Consider the following 24,018-nt stretch of genomic DNA (forward strand, 5'->3'; position numbering starts at 1 on the left):
ATGTGAATTTCCTGAGATTGTTCACTGTCAGCCACCATCTGCCAACGATTTTTATATTTAGTCAGAGGACACATTTCAGAACTGTCGTGTGAAATGAACACCAGCTGCTTCTTGCTTCCCACAGCTGTAAGGCTGCTGACGTTCAGTATTTGTTCTCTGTTAGTATCTACGGATGCCTCAGAAATCAAGGCCACTTCCAGTCAGGCAATAAGAAATATAGTCCTTGCTCCAGAGAGCTTATCAAGCAGAAACTTCAGAAAGACAATAAGGACTTTTTTCTCCTCTTTCTGCTGACCTACAGAATTTTGCTGAAATGATGCCGTGTTGGGGATATAAGCAGATATGAGAAGCATAAAGAGACATATGTGGTTCTAGCACAGACAACAGCTTTCTTGTGGGCAAACCTAGGAATCACCCCAATGTTCAGCATTGTCTCTGAGTGTGACAAGATATTCAATGTCAGCCTCTTACATGCCTATCAGCAGATTTGGTGAGAAACAGAAGATGTAATGGAAGGCAAGAGTTGAGCTGAAAGACAAGGGTAAAGAGCAAAATCAATCACAATTTTGCTCTTCCCTCTCTTCTTCCTACCAGCTTCTTTGTGTGAGCTGGGAGACAGTGTGAGTAAAGAAAGAAAAGCACTTTGGCTGACTGTGATGTGACCACCTACAGCTTTGAATAAGAGGTATTTTAGGGAAGATAGGAGTTGTTGTGCAGCCTGACACAGAATAGGATACAAAGATGTTAACCCTAGCTAGTGGCATCTAACTGGGCATGACAAGAGCAGTGGGCGTTCTGACTAAGTACACATGTGCTAGTGGGGGAAAGGGAGGATTGCGAGGCAAAATTTTCTGTACAAAGCACCATGTTAAAAAAGAGTATTTGAGCCTTACTGTTTCAGACCTTTCTCTGCCTCTCAGCTGGTGAACATACCTTCTGTTAGGTTAGCAGAAATTCGGGGCCCTTCCTCTGGCACTGCTTTTTCTTACATCCTGCAAATGTTGTCTTCTGGTATTACTCGGTCACACATCAGAAAGGAAGATATGGCATTAGGTTAGCTGGGAAGTTGCTTCTAGCATTTGGAAATTGCTCCTTTGTGTTAACCTTGCCTCACACTCCTTGGCCACAACTATTGATACCTGTTCCCTTGTAGTTATTCACGACCTTATGTCTTTGCCAAAAATTGACCATAAGAAAAAAGAAGGAAACATCTGAATTTTCCCTGATGCATTTCCATGATTCTGCCCTTCTGGTAAGAGGAATATGAGCCAGCAGACTGTATTCCTTACCAGCTCACAGCTTGGAAAGAAGGAAAGAGGTTTCATTAGCAACTCTCCTTCTCAACCTTCTTCACACAGAGTTGGAACTTGCTAATTAGTTAGGGAATAGTTCAGTGATAGAGCATATCACAGGCATTGAGTAGGTGTTACACTTCATCTTTATTAATTTTTTTGTCTACACAACTGTTTTCTTTAAATGCCTGGGGAAATATTCCAATTTCAGTGGGTTCAGGACCAAGTCCTAACATTTTGAGTACTTGCTAATAATACACCCCTGTTTATTTATCCATTTCAGATGTTGATCTGTGACATATAAATAAAAGATACTGCAACTAGTTTGGATAGAGGTGACCTGAAATAAATCCTGACTGGGAACAACCCTCTAATTATCACTAACACACACACATATTATATATGTGGTATAAGGTACTGCTTGCAACACTGGAGTGTTTGCAGTGCTGCCAGCAGATGGCACAAGATACTTAACGGTCTGCCTTCAGGGTAACATGAAATGGATTTCTTTGTCAAAATGTCTGGCTAGCTTCTGCTTAATAGCATTGCTACGCGTGTACTCCACAAAAAGAGAGGTACTGCAGCATTCCTATGTGGTAGTGCTAGTGTAGTAGTGTAGTAACCACTGTAGTAATGCTACTTCATGTGCATCAAAAAAACAAACAAACAAACACTGAATATGGAACAGTGATATCTAGGTAATAGGAAACTCTAAGGAAATGGTATTGAAATGCCAGCTCTCTTGGGAACAGCAGAGTGACAGAAGCCTTTATCGTGTCAGAGAGAGTAATTATCAACAGCTAGGATCACATGTAATAAAAAAGAAAAAAAAAAAAGCACCCTTCTGGAAGTTAAACAGGAAACAGTGACATATCAAATAAGGGCTCTTAAAAAGCATAAAAGCATTAATGAAGTTGTGCATGCAGTCTAACTGGGTACCAAGCAAAGCATGACCTGTAGTTCTGTCTAGTGAAGCAGGGTTAACTTGATCTCATTGCTTCTATACCTCTTCCAGAGCTGGATGGATTGAGTTCACTCAAATAGCTACCTTTTTAAGTGGCTTTGATTATGTTGGTTCTTGACTGATGCCTGTTCCTAATTGATTTTACCTGACTACATGCAGGTTAGGGAGCTACGTATTTTATGGTCAGTAGCTCTGACATTAAAGATGAAGGAATTACCACTCATGTTGGCAGATTTTTGGGTCTGTATTTGGCCCTGAACAGACATTGCTTCCTACTTTTCTTAGTAGTAAATGTAGCTTATTATTGGGCACAATAGTACAGCAGGATTTGGAACCATACAAGAGCATGGATTGAGCTAAGAACTTTCACAAGCTCCCCTGTAGCCTGGCACACAGCAGGGCTCTGCTCCATCTGCACACTGCACTCCAGTATGATCTCTGACCTCAGGAACAGCTGTACAGAAGTTCTCAAGACAAAAACTAGAACAGGAAGAAACTGGAGAAAAGGGAGAGCAGGGAAGTTGAGGATGGACTGTTGCTAGCAGTTGCCACAGCTGAATAGGGCTGCTGTACCTGCAATACTCACATTATTTATCATACCTGGGAACCCCCATGGTCTGGCTCTTCTCTAGGTTATTTCTCAGTCAGCTATGGACAACTATGTTCACATCACAGTGCTTAAACCTTTGATGGTTCATCTGCAACTGAATTCAAAGGTATTTCAGCACTGAAGCTATTACTGACTGAGCATCTGGCTCCCAGAAAAGACAGACTACAGAGTAACAGGAGAGATGAACAGTTATTATCAGCCTGTCATCTACAGTGCTTGTGCTGACATCAAGATTATTCTGGCCTCAGAGCACAGGGAGATAAGGGGTTTCAAAATTAAGTGATGAGTACGAAGATAAAAGGCCCATAAAGCTGGCTTTGTACCTTTGTACTTCCACCCAGCTGAAATACATTGACTACAGGATTGGAAAAAACACGGGTGCGAGAGGGAGAGGTTATGCCTAAGCATAGAAACGTTCAAGACTGGACTTGCAAAACTGAGAAGAAAGTAAGTGCCCTGAGTAACATTTCCTTGTTACATAATGCTATCCGCTGGGATTTGCTATTAACAGATGAGGTAGTTCAAATGAACTTGGGATAAATGAGTCCACAGGACTAGAAGACATGCTGTCTCACAGCCAGATTAGCACAGACAGAATACTATTGTATTGTCAGCTAGCAGCAATGTTTGTATGAAATAGAACCAATTTTTAGAGATTTTTCACTTCTTACTGCCTCATATTTGTCACTGCGTAAGACAGTGTACATCCTACACTATGCTCATGCAGGCTGTTATTGCTGTAAGCTTCTTCCTCTGGAGTGAAAAACTGAAGCTGTTGTGTCGTGATAGGGTAAATGAAGCTTGCATGGTTATCCTGCATCAAGTGCAGCAGGTTGCCTAACAACCTGCTTCCCCAAGGACTAACGGAGTCAAAAATAGAAAGAGATCCCAGCACCTGCATTCAAGATTGCTTCTTGAGTGCAAAAACTGCCTGCCTCACAAGAAAAATGAATGGGCACATGGCTTTGTCATTGCTCACATCATTCCTGAACAAGGCAATGGCCATATTGCAGTGATTTTTCCACACTTCAATCTATGTAGAGAGCATATAGCAAAGAGTCTGTAGGGCAAGGTGTACAAGGAGTGGCTGAGGTCCCTGGGTGAGGAAATTAGGGAAAGCCTCACAGAGGCTGCAGCTCCTCACAAGGAGCTGGGGGGGAATGGGCAGAGCTGAGCTCTGTTCTCTGTGACAGCAATAGGGCCTGAGGGAACAGCATGGAGCTGTGACAGGGGAGAAGCAGTGGGGGTCAGGCACTTGTCACCACACTGAGCCTGCTGTAGCTTAAGGAATGTTTGCACAATGCTCACAGACATAGACTTTGACTGTTAAGTAGTCATGTATGGGGCCAGGTGCTGGACTTGATAATCCCTCCAGATATTTTATGACTCTATTCTACAGACTGTTTGATAATAACAAACTGGAAGGAAAGACCCTTGTGAAGTGGAATGATACAGAGATGATAACAGATATTCAAAAGGTTATTTACAGGAAAAACTCACCTGTATGGAAGCCTTCAGTCTGCTGGGAACCACTGAGGCACTCTCCACCAAGGAGCAATCACCAAGAGATGATGGGTGGTCAGCCCTTAAATGAGGTCTAAAGGAGGTGGAGTCAAGCTCCACCCCTTCCAGGAGCACAGCTAAATTATTCTCACCTGTGCTCCCACAGCTGACCCAACACTTGCCTCAGCTGATTAATCAGAGGTTCAGGCTGTGATTACCAATTTCCCATACAACCCTAAATGCAGGTGTTGTATTTTTCTACTTTTAGTTATTTTCACTGTTAGGGATGTGTGATTTTAGGCAACCTGGATGTTTAGGCTTTTTTGGTCTCTTTCTCTCTTTCTTGTTTTGAGTGCTCAGCTCTCGAAGGCTGGTGACTAGTTTGTGCCCCATTCCTTGTATGTGCTGCTCACACAGTAACAAATAGATTGGAAGTTCTTTTGCAGTTGGGTACGACATGTTGGATCTTGTTTGAGAACAGCAGCTTGGGAAGGCAACATTTAACTAATTGACTATTGTCTTTCCTGCTTTTAAGTGATTACGTGTTACCTGGAAAAATGTTCAAAGTTTTGTTTCATGCATTGTAGCAAGCACCTTTGAAAACATGCATTCGAGTTCTCCTGTCTTTTCAGAACCCTAACAAATATGGCTTGAAATTGTAATGGATGTGCTGAGATAAATGATAATTTTTTTTTATTTTTTAATTTAATTTTATTTTTTTTGACAGTGATCCCTGGGGAACGAATTGTTTTGCTTTGAACACCTCTATAATATCTTCTTTTTCCTATTTTTATATATCCTTTCACATTTGTGTGTCCCTTGAGAATCACACTGGTGGTGACGTAGGTGGCACAGAATGCTGGGAGGCATTAACTTGATTACAAAAAGGTGCCTAGATAGTTGAACATGCCCTACAGATGCTTCAGATTCAAAGGCTGGGCTTTGAATCCTCTTCTTGACACATGAAACCTATCAAACATCAGATTTATGTGAAATATGTGCTGAAAAAAAATGTTTCAGTTCTGTAATGGATATGTTAACTTTAGTTGTGAAGGTGATAGTTCTTAAAAAGAAACTTGTGCTGACTGTGCTGCTTGTGCTGTCTGAAAATTCTTTTTACCTTGCAGATCCCTTAGGAAACATATGCTTTAGTGACTTGTCACGCTGCATGCTTCAGGTTGATGAGATTTACTGTTTCAGGAAGGCTGATACGTAGCTTAATGACAACCTTATTGAGACTGAAATGATCAAGAAAGAAAATACTTCCATAGCATCTTGTCTGGAGCATCTATGTTTCTGTGACATGGTTATGTTATCCCTGTAGGTACTTCTGAATCCTTCCATCCTCACAAATGTTAAGAAACTTGCTGAAATGACTTCTGGAGATCCTTGGTGATCCAAAAGAACTCTTTAATGTAGAACAGTATTTGGTGTAAGATTACTGAAGGCATGGCTACATCTAGCTCATGAAGAAAGAATCTTTGTACAGGAATACAACTGAGATTTTTTGCTTTACAATTTTTATTCCCTAAGAACTCCAGTATCTACTACATGTCTAGCTATTGATCAAGTAAAGATATTTTGAGTATGCCAAGACAGTGGTAGATGGGTTTACTTGCTTGGAATGCTCCTCATTTTTTGATCATAGGAAATGATGAATTTATACCTTGTTCACTTTTGGTTTGTGGCCATGTGGGGTCAGAGTGATTAATAGAAGACATTTACTTGTCCTATCTGTGTTTAGTATTGTTATTTTTCATAAAATTTCCAACCCCTGGTTAACATTTCTGAATCCTGAGATTTTTCCTTAAATAATGTTGATTACTGTCAGGTACGGTGGATGTCTAAAAAGAGCGGGGCCTATTATACAGGTGTCTCCCTCTAAGCTAGTAAACATATTTTTTCTGATATTTGGGAATGTTACTGTTTTCCTTATGTCTTTCGCATGCGTCCCTACTTCATTTAGATGAACAGTAAAATCTAGTAAAGGATAAGGGTAGGAAAAAGTTGGATTTGTGTGCCGTTACTTGTTGTCAGAAGTAATTCTAGAAGCTTAGAAATTTAGTTATACCTTTGAGCTCAACTATTCAATTAGCAGGGTTTAAACTAAGCTGTTTTATATGCCCTAAAATAATTCTCATGTAACCAGCAGGGCACTGTTGAGGGCTGAATGTACAAAGGTTTTACAACCCATATAATTTTTTAATTGTAGAAGCAGTTTGATGCAAGAATAAGATCTCAGAATGTCTACCACACACACTGAAAACACCTTGGAATTTTTCTTAGATTTTTATTTATTTACTTATTGGTGCCTCGAGCTCCCAGGCTTCATGAGGGAGAAATAGTTTAGTCATTGCTGCACACTTGCAAACATCTCAAATTAGGTGCTCTTGCTCCTTAGAAGACTGATGCTCCCACTGCACCAAGTACACGTAGCTTTGTGCAGAGCACAGCTCTAACTGCTTGTTAATGATGGGCTGGAAGGGTAATGCTGCCTCTCCCCTCAACACTGTAATTAAGAACCTGTTGTCCAGAGCACTAGCAAGAGAGGAGACCTAGATTTGGTTCCTGTAAATCTTTGCTTGTGAAGTCTCAAATCACATGTTTTACCTTCCAGCTACGTCTTCACTCCCAAGCCTAGGTATTATGAAGATAGATCAGGTTTTCTTCATTCTTCACCAAGATGGGAAAGGAGGCAATCTTTTGGGACCCTCAGTGTGATGCATTTGTCATCTTCTTAGCAGCAGCTATACCTGTCATTAGGAGACAAGCACACAAAAATACCAATCTTTGACAGTATGGTATGCAAATTACTCGGATAAAGGGCAGGTAGTCAGCCTTAACTGCAGTATCTGTTACTTTTGGCATTCATTTCTTGCAGTTAGCTGTTAAACAACAGCTGTCCCATTTTAATGAACTTTTAAAAAAATAAATAAATAACACATCTTTTTATTTCTGTCTTTCCTAATAGGCCCATTTTAGAGGCCTTCAGTTACCAGCTCTTGTGATTTATGCCAAGCAGAACTCATTTCCATGACTATTAGGATAATTTGCAGAGAGTTACATATAACACAGCATATATTTGCTGTGAACACTCTCTGACAACTCATTTTTCTGTTGGCAGTGGCTCGTATCACAGAAGCACTGTGACCATCTGTGGATCTCCCTGCATCTGTGTGTACAGAAATCCTGTATAAAACCCAAAAGGTTAAATGAAAAGATCTACTGCCATAGAAACCTCCTAACTCTTTTCAGCAGCTCTGCTCTTTTAAATGTGCTAGGTCCCATTCAAAATTTCTTAATAGAAGGGACCCTCATTTTGTGTAGGACTTGCTTACATATATCCCAAACAAAAGGCAAATTCAGATGCATGAGGAGGATGAAATATGTGTCTGGGTGTCTAACAGAATTTTGCTCTCACAGTCTCAACTTTAATTCTCCAAATCTGCAAACAGGTAGCAACTTTGAAGGCTAAATAAAGCATAAGCATTCAGAGCTCCTGGGCTTTACTCATAAGACACAGTCAGGAGGACATTCAGCTCAGCATAGGTTCTTGCACAGTATGAACCTGCCATCGAGACTCCAATCCCAAAGTTGTTTACTGACAGTTAAATAGGGTGGCAAAGCTGGACCTAGTATTCAGTATCAATGTGTAATGATCTAACAGTTTTTGCAGTCCCCATTCTCCGAATTGAGGCATGCTCTGTGCAGAATTTAATATTACCTAGAAGACACATTGAGTTTAGGTAGAGCCCTGACCCTAAGTCAACAGAAGCAGTAACAAAGAGGTGATTATTGTTGCTAAAGGAGTTTAAAAACTCAGGCTGAACTTTATACTTAATGAAAAAAATACACTTTAGTATCTATCACAGCTGTCATGGTAAAGGAAGGAGTCATGAATTCTGACCCTGCACATATGAATTACAGAGACTTGCATTTGATTGCATTTTTCATATAATCATAGATTTTTTGCTTGTATTGTAAGAAATTATGCTTTAGATAACCTATCAGTTATACCTGTTAGAGCTCTTTCAGGCTGATGATTTTATCCCTTGTGTCACTGGGACTGAATACAGGGCATACACGTTTAGCTGCAAATGATATATGATGTTGTCTTGGCCAACAAGCAACTTTTCCCTGTGCTTTGTTCACCTTTCACTGTGTTCCTCTAGAGCCTCCTGCCTGTTGCAATAGCTCTCACCAACATCAGCTTTTCATCACGCTTTCTTTCCCCTGAATTAATCTGTTGCCCAGAGCTATAACCTGAACACATCTAGGAACTGAAAAGAGTTCTAAAATCAAATCCCTGCAGAGAAGTTGCATTTATTCTTTCCCAAATAACTTAAAAATGAGTATACCCCTTCCAGAAACAAAGGAATTGGTCCTGTAGAGAAACTGATGCTGCTGTTCCTTGTGAAGGGGACAGCAGAGAAACCAAATGCTGCTTCATACTGCAAGAGACCTTGGCGCAAAAGGCAAGGGACTGTACCTATCTTTGTATTTCCCTGTTATGCACAATGGGAGTGAGAGTCAAGCTGTGTGGTGTGCTTGACATGCTTGATGAGATGTCATTCAGAGAGAACTAGACAGGCTTGAGTGAACCTCAGAAGGTTCAACAAATCCAAGTGCAAGGTCTTGCACCTGGGTCATGGCACCCCCCACTGTCAGTACAAGCTGAGGGTTGTAAGGATAGAGCACTGCCCTGCAAAAAGGATCTGCAGGTGTATTGGTAGATGTCAAATTAGACATGAGTCAGCAATGTGCCCTTGCAGCCTAAACACCAACCATATCCTGGGCTGCATCAAAAGAAGTGTGGCCAGCAGGTTGAGGGAGGTGAGTCTGCCCTTCTGCGCTGGAGGCGCAGTACCTGGAGTACTGCATCCAGATGTGGAGTCCTCAGTACAGGAGAGACATGGAGCAGTTGATCCAGAGGAGGGTCACAAGAATTATCCAAGGGATGGAAAACCTCTTCTATGAGGTCTGAATGAAAGAGATGAGACTCTGGGGGGACCTGAGGGCTACCTTTGAGAATCTAAAGGGGAGTTATAAGAAGGAAGGGGAAAGACTTTTTAGCAGAGTTTGTGGTAATGGGACAAGAGGAAATGGTTTCAAGCTAAAAGAGGGGAGACGTAGACTGGATAAAAGAGAGAAGTCTTTTATATTCAGCGTGGTGAGGCACTGAAACAGGTTGTCCTCCATCTTTGGAGACATTCAAGGTCAGGCTGGATGGGACTCCCAGCAACCTGATGTAGCTGTAGGTATCTCAGTTCACTGCAGAGAAGTTGGACAAGATGGCCTTTAAGGGTCCTCCTTAACTCAAATGATTTTATGACTCTAAATGACCATTATCATATTCCTTGTGAAATCAAACAGAAAGCACTGCTGCCATTTCCACAGCTCCTAAGTTCTGGTTTATTTTTTTCCTTTGTTTACAATTGCACTTCAAATCCCAAGCTTTTTCACTGAATGGACATACTGCAGAAATGAACATACCTGCCTGGCAGACTACGCATGCTACCCTCTGCGTGGCAAATAACCCTGCTGCAGGGTGAGTCGTTCTGTTTCCAGTGTACATTTCTGCTAGGAAAGCCATTTTTCAGTAGCATGGCAGGGAAAGCAGCGGCCAGAAAAAGGTGACATCAGCATGTATTTACTCCAGCTTAAGCTGCATTACACTGAGAACATGCATCTTTAGACAGGAAAAGAAAACCAAAGGCAAAACAAAGCATTCGTCCTTCCCAGAGCTCTATAACGGCGACTGCAAAATACGGGCGTGTGAAAAGGACGAAGCCATGCGCAACGGCCGCCATTTCAGCACCCATCTGGTGGGCAGCGCCGGGGCGGCTGCACAAGATGGCGGCTGGGCAGGAGAGGGACGGGGCGTGTTGTGCGGCGTGTCGAGGTGGCTGCAGAAGCTTCTAGAGCGTCGCGTAAGGTAAGGCAGCGGCAGGCTGGGTTTGGCGAGTTGGTCTGTTGGTTTCCATACCTGGTGTGGAGCTAGATGGGGCCTGGTTTCTGTTGGTGTTTTTTGTTGTGTTTTTCTTTTGTCCCGGCTGTGAGGCATAGGCAGCAGATGCCTCAAGGTGCTTTTGTTTCTGTCAGGGCTATGATAATTTGTGCTTCTTCGGCATAGCCAGTCATAAATTTGCAAAATTTATGAGCTGCTTGCAATAGAGAGGTGGTATATTGGGAGGCCATTTAGGACAGAAAATAGTTTCTAGAGTATCGCAGATTGCTGTGGGACCAAATGGGGGATAGAAATGAACACTGTTTTAACTGAAGTTAATGGATCCCTTGCACTGGAGCATGGGCGTCCAAACTTCTGGCTGGCCTGGGCCAGCTGAACGAAGAGGAACACATATATACAATAACTATATTATATACTTTATAAGCAACAAAGCCTATTTTATTTTTTAACACTTCAAAAAATTATTAGAACATTTTAAAAAGAGGAGCACAGCAAAGAATTGGTGGGATATGTGACCTTGTTTGTGTGATTCATCAGCCTGGTTTGCAGGCAGTGGCTACAGTTCTTAGTGAGCTCTGAAGATATTTTTTTATTTTTGATGAAATTTACTCTTCCTGTGCTTGCTCCCTGGAAGAAAGTTGTTCACAAATGTATGCACTGCCTGACAGCCATCACCACAATAAGGCATAACTGCAAAGCAAGGGATGTTTCTCTCTGGTAAGAGGAGACTTGTGAGAGTCTGGTCAAGAGATATGATCATGTTGTTGAGTTGAATGTCTGATGGCAGCTCTATACACTCCATTTGAAAATTTGGCAGGCAGTTTATTTTATTGACTGGAAGTGGAGTCACAAATACACAAAAAAAGGATGGTGGTTCCCTGCCTTCTCCTCCCCCAATCTTGAAACCTATTATCAAATTCCTTTATGGAATTTGAGAAGAACTGAAAGGAAGGCTACATTTTTTTTTTATTTTATTTTTTTTCCTCACTACTCATAGGACTATCAAAATGCTTGAATTTATTTGCATAACTTGCGTTACTACTTCACTGCACCCTTCCCTTGTCCTGGTTTCAGTAGAGATAGTGTCAATAGCACACCAGCGTTTGGTTGTTGCTGAGTGCCTGGGGCTGAGCCAGGTTGCTTGACCAGTATGAGCTGCTGTGATGCTGATACAGGGTGACGTTGAACTGGGATGCATACAGCCTGTGGCCTAGACGTGCCTGAGTTAAGTCATCTAGGCTCCTGATGCTAATTTCCTGTTTATATCTGAGTAATATCTGATTTATATCTGAGTTTATATCTGGTGTTACTGATCTTGTTTCCTTCATTTTACCTATGCAGTAGTTTTGCAGACATTGGACCAACATGACACTTCAACTTTAGGAGCAAGAGACATCAGTCTTTGTACTAGAGCCAGTAACTGATCTCTGCACAAGAACAAGCATAGATCACTGTTGCCAAACTTCAGTGTGGTGTTTGTGATAATTTTCTCACTATATGGTGGTTGTGGACTGATGAAAAACAGGTGAGGCAGTGATTTCCAAAGGTAGAAATTTGTGCGGCTCTCTTCTGAGGCACTGCTAGGATCAACTGGTAATGATTGCATTGGTAGCTAAACTGAAGGTTTTGCTCGTTAACGCAGGTGATTCAGTCTTCTTTTGTCATTATTCAAAAGCAGTACAACCTAGCATTTTGTCCTTCAATTGTCACAGAAGTATTAGCAATGTATTGTTGATGGCCAGGAAGCAGTGTATTTATATATGAAATTGAAACAGTTATTCTGCCATCCTTTAAGTTTCTACTTAATGTTTAACAGTTTAAGTAGGAGAATCAGATCTGTGTGTGAAGCTGAAATGAGTAAATGAATGTGAATATGGGATAAATACCTACAAAGGTACCAATGTAGTTGCTGTTTTAATAGCACAGATACGTTCCTGGAAGCTTGTGTTATGGTAGGAGTGTGGCTGCCATAGAGTGGAGATGCTACCTGTAATGCTATAATGTGATAATAACAGCAGGCTGGCAAAGTCTTTGGCTACAGCAAATAAGAATAATCCCAAATACAGCAGTCACAGATACAGAAATGAAGAAAAAGAGCTTCTTACCTTTGAATGGTCTCAGATAGGCAGGGATGTCTGGCAAAAGATGCTCCCACCTCTACTGCCAGCCCTTTAGTGAGGCATGGGAAGGGTGGATCCTGGCTCCATCCTTTCTGATCACTCAGGTGCACTGCATATGCCTGAGCTCCCCTGGGTTTGACCCCACATTTCTACCAGGCACTCAAACACTGTCTCAGGCTGTGATTTAGCATTTCCATTACACTACTACGTGCTAGGAAACTGAAAATCCTGTTTTCTTCAATGTTGACTCTCTTATGACTCTGGGCTATTTCTGTGCTGCATTTCTTGGTTGTTATACATCACAAAATAGGGGAGAACCTTAAGTGTGCTGTATGAGGCCAGGCTGTGGTGTAGATTAAGTTACCAAGTTTTGCACAGTGTTTAGAGAACTGTTGAAGAAGTGAGAGACCAGGTTATTCCATTATTTCAAATAGTCATTTGATGAGACTGGTGGGGTGTTTTTTGTTTTGATTTCGATTTTGTGGGTTCGGGGGTCAGTTGAGATGATAAAGCAGTTTCATGAAAACATGCAAAAGGCCAAGGGCTGATGCCACATGGACTGCTTTTCATCCTCTTCTGTTTTGTGTGTTTATAGATATGAGTTGGACTCATATCTATAGAGGTCCCTTCCAGCCCCTGTGATTCTATGACTCTTAGCAGGGTCTGTTGTGACAGGACAAAGGAAATTGGATTCAAACTAAAGGAGAAGTGATGTAGATTAGATAAGAGGAAGTTTTGTTTTTTTTTTACAGTAAGGGTGATAAGGCTGAAACCAGTTGCTCAGAGAGGTGGGGGATTCCCTGTCTTTGGAGACACTGAGAGTCTGGGGCTGGTTGTGACTGAGCAACCTGATATAGCTGTTGGTGTCCTTGTTCACTGCAAGGGAGTTGGACTAGGTGGCCTCTAAGGGTCATTTTTACCTCTGATAGTTCTATGATTATGTGATCACAGACTATCCATAGTTGGAATGAGCCAGTAGGGAAGATTGAGTCCAACTTGCAGCTCCACACAGAACCATCCAAAATTCAAACCCTGTGTCAGAGAGTGTTGTTCAAACAGTCCTTGAACTCCAGCAGACTTGGTGCCTTGTATTTCTGTTCCCCACTGTGGAAGAGCCATTTTGCAGTACAACCTGCCCCTTCCCTGGCACAGCTCCATGCCATTCCCTGCAGCCCTGTCACACAGAGCAGAGCTCAGCGCTGCCCCTCGGCTCCTTGTGAGGAGCTGCAGCCGCCGTGAGGCCTCAGCTCCTCTGCTCTGGGCTGAGCACACCCAGGGACCTCAGCTGTCCCTCCTACACCCTGCCCTATGGATCCTTCACCATCTTTGTAGCTCTTCTGTGGATGCTCTCTCATAGTTTTATGTCCTTATGTTGTGACACCCAAACCTGCACACTGTGCTTAAGGTGAGGCTGCACCAATGCAAAGATCTTGTTATTCTTTTTCATATGTTCTACCACTACGGCAAGATGCTGTGTTGCTCTTTTTCTTTCATTGTACCATTTGCAATTGGCTTTTCACGGCATGCAAGCATTTCTTTTTTATTTTCTGGAGGTATTCTTGAGAGATCTGAAGCAAGCTTACCCTCTGTGCCTGTCTGTTTAATTACAACCAAATCTCTAATGACTGGTACCATGAGATTTCACCATTTTTGTTTGGGCTCTAATCTTAGGCTTCTTGTGATGTACTGTAGCTCAGAATTGGCACAGATATTTAAATTAAAGATACACAATCAATTTACTCAGACTTTTATCATCAGGTACTCCTGATGTGTGTGCTATTGCTCCTTTGAGCTGTGACAGTTCTGATACTTGGCAATCTCTGAAGTGTTACATTTGAGAGCCAATAGTTCCTGATGTAGTTGAATGTTAGACAGTCTCAGTGAGAATTTGAGTCACTGTGCACTTGTCTGGGTCGCTTGGGGTCTGGGTCGCTTGGGGTCTGGGTCGCTTGGGGTCTGGGTCGCTTGGGGTCTGGGTCGCTTGGGGTCTGGGTCGCTTGGGGTCTGGGTCGCTTGGGGTCTGGGTCGCTTGGGGTCTGGGTCGCTTGGGGTCTGGGTCGCTTGGGGTCTGGGTCGCTTGGGGTCTGGGTCGCTTGGGGTCTGGGTCGCTTGGGGTCTGGGTCGCTTGGGGTCTGGGTCGCTTGGGGTCTGGGTCGCTTGGGGTCTGGGTCGCTTGGGGTCTGGGGCTTGTTTTGACTCACAAATCTTCCAAAGATCTTTGATCTGACTTCAGTTGAGCCAAAAGTTGTTAAAATGTTAATTTTGCTAATAAATCACTAGCCACAGGATCATACTGGCCTATCTACAGGTGTGATATGTATCAAGTCAGGCTATATTTGGTTCTGAAGAAATAGGGTCAAGAACTGAGAATGAGCGATACTGAGCTTACAAGGAGAATGTCGCTTGGTTGAGAGCGTGTTCCCAGGTGCCCTGACTGCAGGGTGGTTTTTCTCTGGAGTGGGCTGGTGCTGTCCTGCACATGTTTTCAGGACACTGCAGATTTGTCTAACGAGGCTCCAGCAAATGCTGCAGACTAATCTTTTGGCCATTGTTCAGACCGCAGCCTATATCTCATGGAGCCCTTTTCTACAACATCTGGTTATTCTTAAGCATCCACCCAGGACTGTACTGTACACCTGACTCTGGCAAGTGAAGCCTTTCTGGTCCTTGCAGAGAATTTATCACATGTGAACTTTTGTGGGTCCTGTGGGAACACCAGTTGGTGCTGGGACCTGCTCTGAGCGCTTCCCTCCAGTCTTGTGTTTGTTAGAGTCTGCCTTTATTCTTATGGAGGTGCTGTTGTAAGTAACAGGTGTGCAGTATCAGGTGGGGTGAAAACCCAGAAGAACCAGGCAGCATATTTAGATAAAGGCTCCTTCCAGATGGGAGCTTCTGATTGTCTCATTAATCACCTAGCTATTAATATAATTCCAGCACAATTCCTGTAAGTGTTCCAGAAGCCATAATGGTAATATATACCCATCTTGCTTGTTACTCATCAAACCAAATTCAGACCAAGCTAACAAAAGTTGGTGGAACTGCAAATAAGAAGTATAATAGAGTATATATAGCTTACAGGAGCTGGCTTTTCTCATTCTTCTCCACTAAAATGGCAGTGGAACAAGTAGCATCTTATTTGAACTGCTCATCCTGGCATCTGTTACTAGTGTGATTTGTCTGTCCGTGGTATGCCATAGGCAGCAACATGCAGTCCTGACAGTATGGACTTTATACTGAAGATCACAATTTTGCCATTTTGTTTGTAGTTATGTTTTGTTTTTAGGTTATTCCAATATATCTGTTTGCACTCGGTTCACAGTAACGACAGTGCTTTTAAAGAGATTTTCTAGTAAAGCATGCTTTCTTGTGGCTATTGCTGTCTTTTCATGTGACTGTTTAGATAAGCCAGTATCTATGAAGTGTTTTGTCCTTTGTTAAATGTTAAGTTGTAGTATCCAGCTGCATGGTATTGCGGTAACTTAGAAGATGTTTTTCTCCAAGTCAGATGATCAAGAAAACAATGGCTTCAAAGGTGATCCTGCTGTCAGTTTGGTATTTGGAAACAACATAAGGGTGTGGAATTTACAGGATAGTAGACACAGATTGGAATGCTGTTTTTATTGTCTGCAGCCATTTTCTTTAGCTAGTGCCACCAGCCTCCTCCACCTCAATTTTCTGCGCATGTAGACCAAAGACCTTTTGTCAAAAGGGATCAGCGTTGTACCTTGGACTGGAAGCTGCCTGGCTGTCGGTTTTGCTGCTTTACTTGTCTGTAAGTACTGGCTGCACCGCTAATAGAGCTGTTGTCCAGTTTGAAAGAGCCATCTGTGAAAGTTGTGATTTCAACTCTAAATGTGATATCAGGATGAACTGGAATGAATTTGCTGATCCTTTTCTCTGTGCAGTTACTGCATTGGTTTAAATGGTGCATTTGGTTAGAAATGAGTTAATACAAGCAGTTCTGTAACATAAAGAGTGCATAGCTGTAGTAGTATGATAGTTCTATGCGTGTTAAGATGCTTTAAGCATTTATAAGCCTTTAAAATGAGCTTGCTTAAGATTGCTTTGCTGCACAATATGTGACCTTTCTGGTAGCTCCTAAGTCCCTTTAAAGTCCAGTATTAATATTTTGTTGGTTGAATGTAGTCTTTGAGAGTATTGCATTACACCAGCAGTAAAAACCTATTTGATGACTTAGTGCTCTGCTGATTGATTCTGGCTATAATCATTGGAAGGATACAGAGCAGAGGCTAGAATATGACCTTCTGGTATTGAGACCAATTCTGTGCATCATGTTGAAGGGATTGTTCAACCGTTGACTGCAAAAGTGATGTACTTCAGAAGTTTCATTGTAATGAGCCAAACATCTGTGATGTGTGTCTTTCTGGCTCTGCTGTTGAAGTCCATAATATATTTCCATCAACCTGGATTACTGTAAGCTGTGGCAACAGCTTAAAACCTGGGCTTTTCTTCAGAGGAGTTCTCTTTAGGCGCACCAGTTTGGTGTTGGGACAACAACACAAGGTATACACTGTTCAGGAGTCAGTCACAGCACTGTATTAGTGTGTAACATCCCTCCACTCCTTTAAAAAGTGCACCATTTAAAAAAGAAAAAGGCTTTTGGGGGGAGGTGACTGTATAACATAAAGTGAATCGGCACAGTCCAGAAGCATACCATAGCTGATTTGCTATTGCTTTTTCTCTGTTGTGCGCCATTGCTTGCTGGGTTCCTTCACTGCAGTGTGTTACTTAAATACATTTGTGACACTCAGTAAGTAGTGACTGTTGGGACTCAAAATTAATGAGAGGTTAGAGAGGAGCTGCAAAATTCTGATTTTGAAATGTCAACATCTTCAGGGATCAGTGCCCTACCTTATTAGGCCGTATCCCTGCCGTTCCTTCTGATGGACTGCTTGGCTCACAGATGCACACCTTTGTGGAAAGTCTCCCCCTCCCAAGCAGTGCAACAAGGTCTTTGGATAGAGAATTCTGTTACTATTTTTCATAATCGAGATTTTAGGATGAGAGGGGACCTGTGCTATCATATAGTACTGATTGTTTTCCTATTGTGCATTAATTTTTCAAATGTTTTCTTGCTCTTTCAGATCTAATGGGAGGTTGATAGTCTCACTTTATATTGAATTAGAGCTGCAAATAAAATTCTGAGCCATTGATTCAGGGTGTGCTGTCATTTCTGGCTGTATCCTAGAACAAACTATTCTGTGACTGAGCATCCGAGGGAGAAAGCAAGGAAGGGAAGCTGATATGCAATAGGCCAACAAGTCTTGTTCTTTAATAGCCAGAGCAAGTAATAAACAAGGGAGAAGAAATTACTCGTTATTTTATGCAACTTTCCAAGCATGAAAATAGGCTGTACATTTTCACACTTAATGTTACTAGCCTGTATTAAATGTCAGTGCTTCTGTAGGCTATTATTCTGTGCTAGAATAATTGTGAGTTAACATAGAAGTTGTACCTACTGTGCTGTTACTGAAGCAGCTACTTTCAGGTGTAAAGCGTGGAAAAAAGAAAAGAGTCTGAGCTTGTTACTATCTCCTTTATTGGTACCATCTGATAAGCTCAGCTATTCCAGTAATTTACTGCAGCATCTTCAGGTGCTTCCATTTCATTACCCAGTATAAAATGTTTTTTTCTTCCTGCTTTGTAATTAGCCTCCTGCTGGTGTAAGCGGCTGTAACCCCAAGAAGAGGTTGGGGCTTGAAGTGCAAAGTGAGGTTCTATGGCCTTGATTTTTGGCAGAGCTCAGATTAGACAGTTTTATTTTTTTCTTATACAACATAAAAAAATAACAGCAACAACAACAAAACCCAAAACAAAACAAAAACCCGACCCAAACCATTAAAGCAAAGAGCTCAGCAGATATTCTTTTCCTACTGTTAGAACATCTCTTCTAATAAATGCTGTTCTTTGTGTATGGTACAGTGGGACAGTTTATGGTTTCAGCAGCAACTGGTCCTGGTTAATTGGGGAAGAGCTGGAAATGCAGAGGCTGTTCCCTGCTGGGTTGGAGTGCAGTAGGTAAAGGACATCCTGGAGAAGGCTGCACTTTTGCCTGACAGCAAGAATTGCTGTTTAGGTTCGTATTTGGATGGTGTAGTGTTAAGGGTATGAGAGGGGCCAAGAGCGGTTCCTTGGCTGTATGGCTAGGCTGCATGGATCGATACAAGTTGCCCAATCTGTGCTTTTCCTCTTCTTCCCCAGGGCAGCTGCAGCCAGCTGTGCTCAGCTGTGGCACTGTCTGGTAGAGAGCTATAGCTGTGAGCCAGCAGGGGGGTGCATCAAGCTTGTATTGTGCCACCGCTTGACTTGCTGGTGTTGACTGTCGGCAGGGCTGCCTTGCAGACTGAGAGTCTGTTCAGTGTGGACACAGATGACAGAGGGCTTGATATGCCCGAATCATGTTTCTAGGCACAGCCTTAAATGCCTGAAGCTTAGAGCAGGGGTGAGCAGACCTGTGCTGCTGTTGCTGCAGCAGCACACAGCCTCAGTGGAAATCTGTCAGTGTATGCCTCCATCTGTGCCTCAGGGCTGGGAGCTGGGCTGGGCCATGCTCAGAGACACAACTGCTGACCGGAGCACAACCAAAAGAAAATAGGAAAAGCATCACATACTGAAACAAGATTTGTTTTATTTCAGTGCAGTACAAAGAAATAGGAGTTACTTTGCTTTGAACAAAAATACCGAAACTAAAAACCAAAGCTGATGAAATTCATTCGTGTAGTACTAGGAATCCTTGGATATCAAAGCAGTGAAAAATGATAGCTATGGTGCTGCAGCATTAAAAGAAATATTTACAGATTTTTAATGTGTGGTTTTTCTTTTTCCTTGAAGTAGTGTTATGTCATTGGTAGCTTAGTTTGCAGCAGTGCAGTATTACCCACTTCCAAACGCTGACAGTGCTCTGTTAGCCATCAGTCTTTCAGACAGTGATTTCCAAATGTGCAACATGCCCCGGTACAGCAGCACCCAACCTGTACCAGGCCACAGCTTCCCCAGTTGTTTTTAGTTCCAAAGAATGAATCTGCCCATTCAGTTGAGTACATTGAATGTTGGTTACATAGAGTAATGCTGTAAACAGTGGGCCCAGTTCACAGACAGATAATATGAACTCATTGTGGTAAGATCGTAAGGAAGTCGTTTCAAAAGAAGAAAACAGTAATAAAATAAAATTGCTACATTGCCTGTCATCCTGCAGCATGAAACACAGCAACTGCTCAGTCTGCGGATTTTAAACAAGAGGGTTTGCTTTCAGATTGACAGGTCAGCTGTTTCCCTTATAAATGCAGATGAGTTATGTTTCCAAAGGTATCAAAACATACCAGCGCACTGGTTTACATCAGAGTTCATAACCCCGTTTACAGACTCTGATTTTATTTTTTGACTAAGTAAACGCCCATTACCCAGGTATTGCTATGAACCAAGCCCATTGTAGAAAGGAAGCACATTTCTTGCCAAGTTAAAAGTCTTTATATAAGAACATGTTTTTATAATGGATTTGAAGAGCTGCTGTGTGAGTTATTAAAATCGTGTGTCTTCCTGCTTGCGCTTTGTAACAACACAGAAGATGGATAAATGTGGTAAAATGTAGTGTCGTTTAGAAAATAACGTGTAAAAAAAATTCAGTATCTTATATTAAAGCATTTACACTGCATAGGCATTCATATAAGGATATAGTATAATAAAACTTATCAAATATATAAGCATGCAGCAGTTGCCTTATTCACAGTTCTAGAAATGACCACACGTTGATTTCCTTAAATACAAATTGGGTTATCCAAAATAGATTTTGCAGCCACTCTCCTTTGCGGAGGCAGACTATGTTCTCATGTGCATTGCAGGTACTGACCTATATAACAGGCCTAAGCTATGCCACTGTATTGTACACATCTGTGATAAATACTGTGTTCTGAAATAGGAAGGGTGATGAGAAGGTACCCATACTTCTCATAGAAGAGCTTGGAGACTACACAATGCTCGAATTAACAAAATATATAAGCACATTTACTGTATTCTCCTTAGAGAGTAATACTGCAACCTTGCCACGTATCTAACTACTGCATAAGCTGGCCATGCAGTTTTCAAAATAAGTTTAGACAGATTCTTCTATTTGATAGAGGAGGCGTAGTAGTAAACTCGTATAGTACATGTCCTGTCTGCCTTGCAAACTTGATGATAGACTCCTGTTACTCTCAGCTTGTGTAGGGAAATATAATACAATGCAGTGCCAAAATCACACCCACGGGGAAATTTACTTCTTTTTTCATCTACTTTCTTGAAGGCAGTGTTTGCATATACAATAGTGAGCTTGAACTGTTCATCTGTTGCAAGATGACAGTACCTAGGTTAGACTTCTCAATGGCTGCAGGGAACCTGGTGGGGAAAGTGGGGGCTGTGGAGCTTGCTGCTGTGCATGGTTTTGCCTTGCTTGTTCTGCACAGCTTGGCAGCTTCACCTGGTGTGGGACTCGGGACAGCAGTGAGCAACAGGTTTGGGGGCAAAGCTTTGTGTTCAAGTTGTGTGAGCTTTGATGCTGATTATGACTTAAACCCCTTCTCCCATTCAGATATTTTATTCTGCTTTCCTTGTCTGTCAATGTAGTAAAACTAAGGTTAAAATGTTGTTTTCTTTAAACAACGTGCTCCTCTACCTCCTTTCTCTTGGCACTTCAGGTAAAGCTAGCAGAGGTAATGATGGAGGATGTCACAGCACCCCAGATGCAAGCTGCAGGGATTCATTGCTTTGTGCAAAATAGCAAAGGAGTCCTACACAAACCAGCGTGTAAGAAATAATAGCTCAAAAATGGAAAAGGAAAAAAAAAGCCAGGTAAGAAGCGGAGGAGGAGGTAGCAGAAACACTGTCTGGTAGAAAAAAATGGTGTGGAAAGAGAACAGGAAGAAGTGGAGGCAGTGGTAACTGGGGAGGAGGGGAAGGAAAGTGTAATCCTCCCTGTAGTGTTCAGCTGAAAGAGAAGCATTGCCCTTTGTTTTTTAAAAAAAGTAAGCTTTGGCACACATGTATGTGGGAGTGAAAAGATGTGTAGAACGGCTTTGGTTTGTGCTATTGGAATCTGTTATGTTAATGTATTTCTATGCTGTGGCCAGATTACTTCTGTGGTTTGTTATCTATAGTCTGTGTGCATGTTCTATTCCCATTTCCTAGTAGATGACACGCAGCCCTCCCCAGTCTGGGATGTGCTGTTTTCTGTCAGCCTCACAATAGGATGACAGCTGAAACAGTTACGATGCAAGAGATGTTTCTGGCTCTTCTGACGCAGCCATTTCTCCTATGAGGATGCGGCTCTGAGTGTTTGTGTGTGTGGAGCCTCAACTCCACATCAGGAATGTGGTGTGAGGACATTTGGAATCTGAGATGGATATGGGGGCAGCATGAACTCTTTACTGTATTAACTCTCTGACAAGTGCAAAATGTGTTTACAGTGTCCAGACTTGAGATTTCTTTGTTTACAACCTGAGGACTGTCAGAAGTGATGCCTTTTTTTTTAAGTGACTACTTGACAGTAGAGCTTGTATAAATGTACACAGAAACCTTTTTTTTTTTGCCTGACTTTAAGCTATAAACTTCCACAGGTGGACCATAAGACCTTTAATGCCAAAACTTTGGGCAGTGCATCAAAGCTAACCATACTCAGACTCCGCACTCTGTCGTATTCAGAGCAGCAGTTTACATGTGGTGACTGTCCAGAAATGTAATGGCTTGTTTATTTAGAAATGTCAACTTTATTAATGTGGGGTATTGTGCTGGCATCCCAGACTTCTTCCAGTTCTCATTTATTTTTTAAATGTTGGCAAAAATGAGAATGGGCTTCATTTTGATCGTGACTTCTTAGGCATCTTAACATTTGTATTAGGTTCCTTAGTTTTCTCACAGAATCTGCCATTCTTTGTACTTTCGACAGGGAAAATTCCTTCAGTCTTGCCTGGGAATTTATTTAAAGCATCTGCAGATCGTTAGAAGCAGGTGCTGCAGCTGCTTTTAGTGTGGTGCTCTCCTGGAAGTGGAACAGATTGTACTTCATTGTGAGCCCCAAGTTCCCACAGGTATGTATCACCTTTAGAATACAAATTCAATTCCTAAAGACAAGAGTCCTCTCTCCTTATTTTACACTTAAGTTAACAGCAAATTTCAGTCAATAAAATCTGGCTGTATGGTAAAATATATACATATATGTTTTAGACCAAAATGAGGCCATAAGAAGGCTGTCACCAGAACCTCTACATCACTTAAAACTTGCCAGATTTCTTTTTTCTTCCATTTTTCAATCCCCCTCCCACCCTTCTGTATGTACATTTCTGCAGTTGAACACACCTTCATCATGTTTTTGGGCTCCTTTATTATGCTTTCCTTAGTACTGTATTAGGTAAGGGCTCTCTGAAAAGGCAAAGGCTTGCTGAGCCGCCCATGGTTTTTATACAAAGCAGGTAAGTAGAATGTTTTTTTTCTTTGCTCCTTGGGCAGTCACAAGTGGAAAACCCAGAATGTGCTATTGAAGGAGAAGGAAACTGAGAGGGCAGGTGAGATTGGCTCCCCAACCTTTAGAAAGAAACAATTGCCGCGTTTCCTTTAGGGATCTCAAGTTTCAAGAAGAAAAAAAAATACAGGTACACTATCCCGTGAGGAATTACATATGAGGAATAAAGTGGAGTGATGGAATACTGAGGAAATCTACTGGAAAAATTTTGTTAGCAAGTCAGTCATTAAAATGTGGCTCCACACACTTCTACTTAATAGTTTCTCACTGTGTATGTTACATACTGTCTTGTTCAGACAATGCAACATATAATGTTCTGTGCATTTAATCTTTAAAATGAAGTTATTTCCCCATGAAGATCCTAGGAATCTCCTCAAGGTTACATTTGAAAACATAGTTCCAGCTTCTGAGTTGGCAGTAAACTTTATCTAGGCAGCGTTTCTGTTTTTAAAAAATAATAACTGATACATACATATGCTTGAGTGCGATTCATGTATCAGATTCGATGACCTGATGCTTGTGCTTAGTTTTCCCCAGTTAGTTAGTTCAGAATGATATCTGTCCAACTTGGCTGTATTTGTACGGTGAGAGAACATACCGAAATATGACATAGGATACTGTATCTGGAGGTATTTGCTGTGTTAAAACCCTTTGTTTATATAGCACTAAAGAAGCGTGATGTACAAGAAAAAGCTCCGTTTCTAATATTGCTTTACTTCTCAGGACCTGCTGCATAGAATTTGGTGGTCTCTTATTCATGCTGATTTCTTTGCTTTCTGTTACACAAATAATTTTGTAATTGTTGAAGTTTTTTCCTCCTCATTCTGGAAATAAATTATGGGAATTCTCTCCTGAAGAAGAGAATGGCAGGTGCCTAAGAAATGCAGGATTTTGCAAGGAAAGAATTAAAACAAGAACTTAGCCCAGAGCCTTTAGGTCAGCATCAAGTCTGTTAGCCCAGTCTGATTCAAGTTGTTTTGACTCTTTGGCTGTTTTTCCTTCCTTTCTTTCTATCCAAATTGCATGTAAAGCTGTTGAGGATGGGACTGCT

The sequence above is a fragment of the Excalfactoria chinensis genome, chromosome 3 (genome assembly GCF_039878825.1).
Source record: "Excalfactoria chinensis isolate bCotChi1 chromosome 3, bCotChi1.hap2, whole genome shotgun sequence".
NCBI lineage: Eukaryota > Metazoa > Chordata > Aves > Galliformes > Phasianidae > Excalfactoria > Excalfactoria chinensis.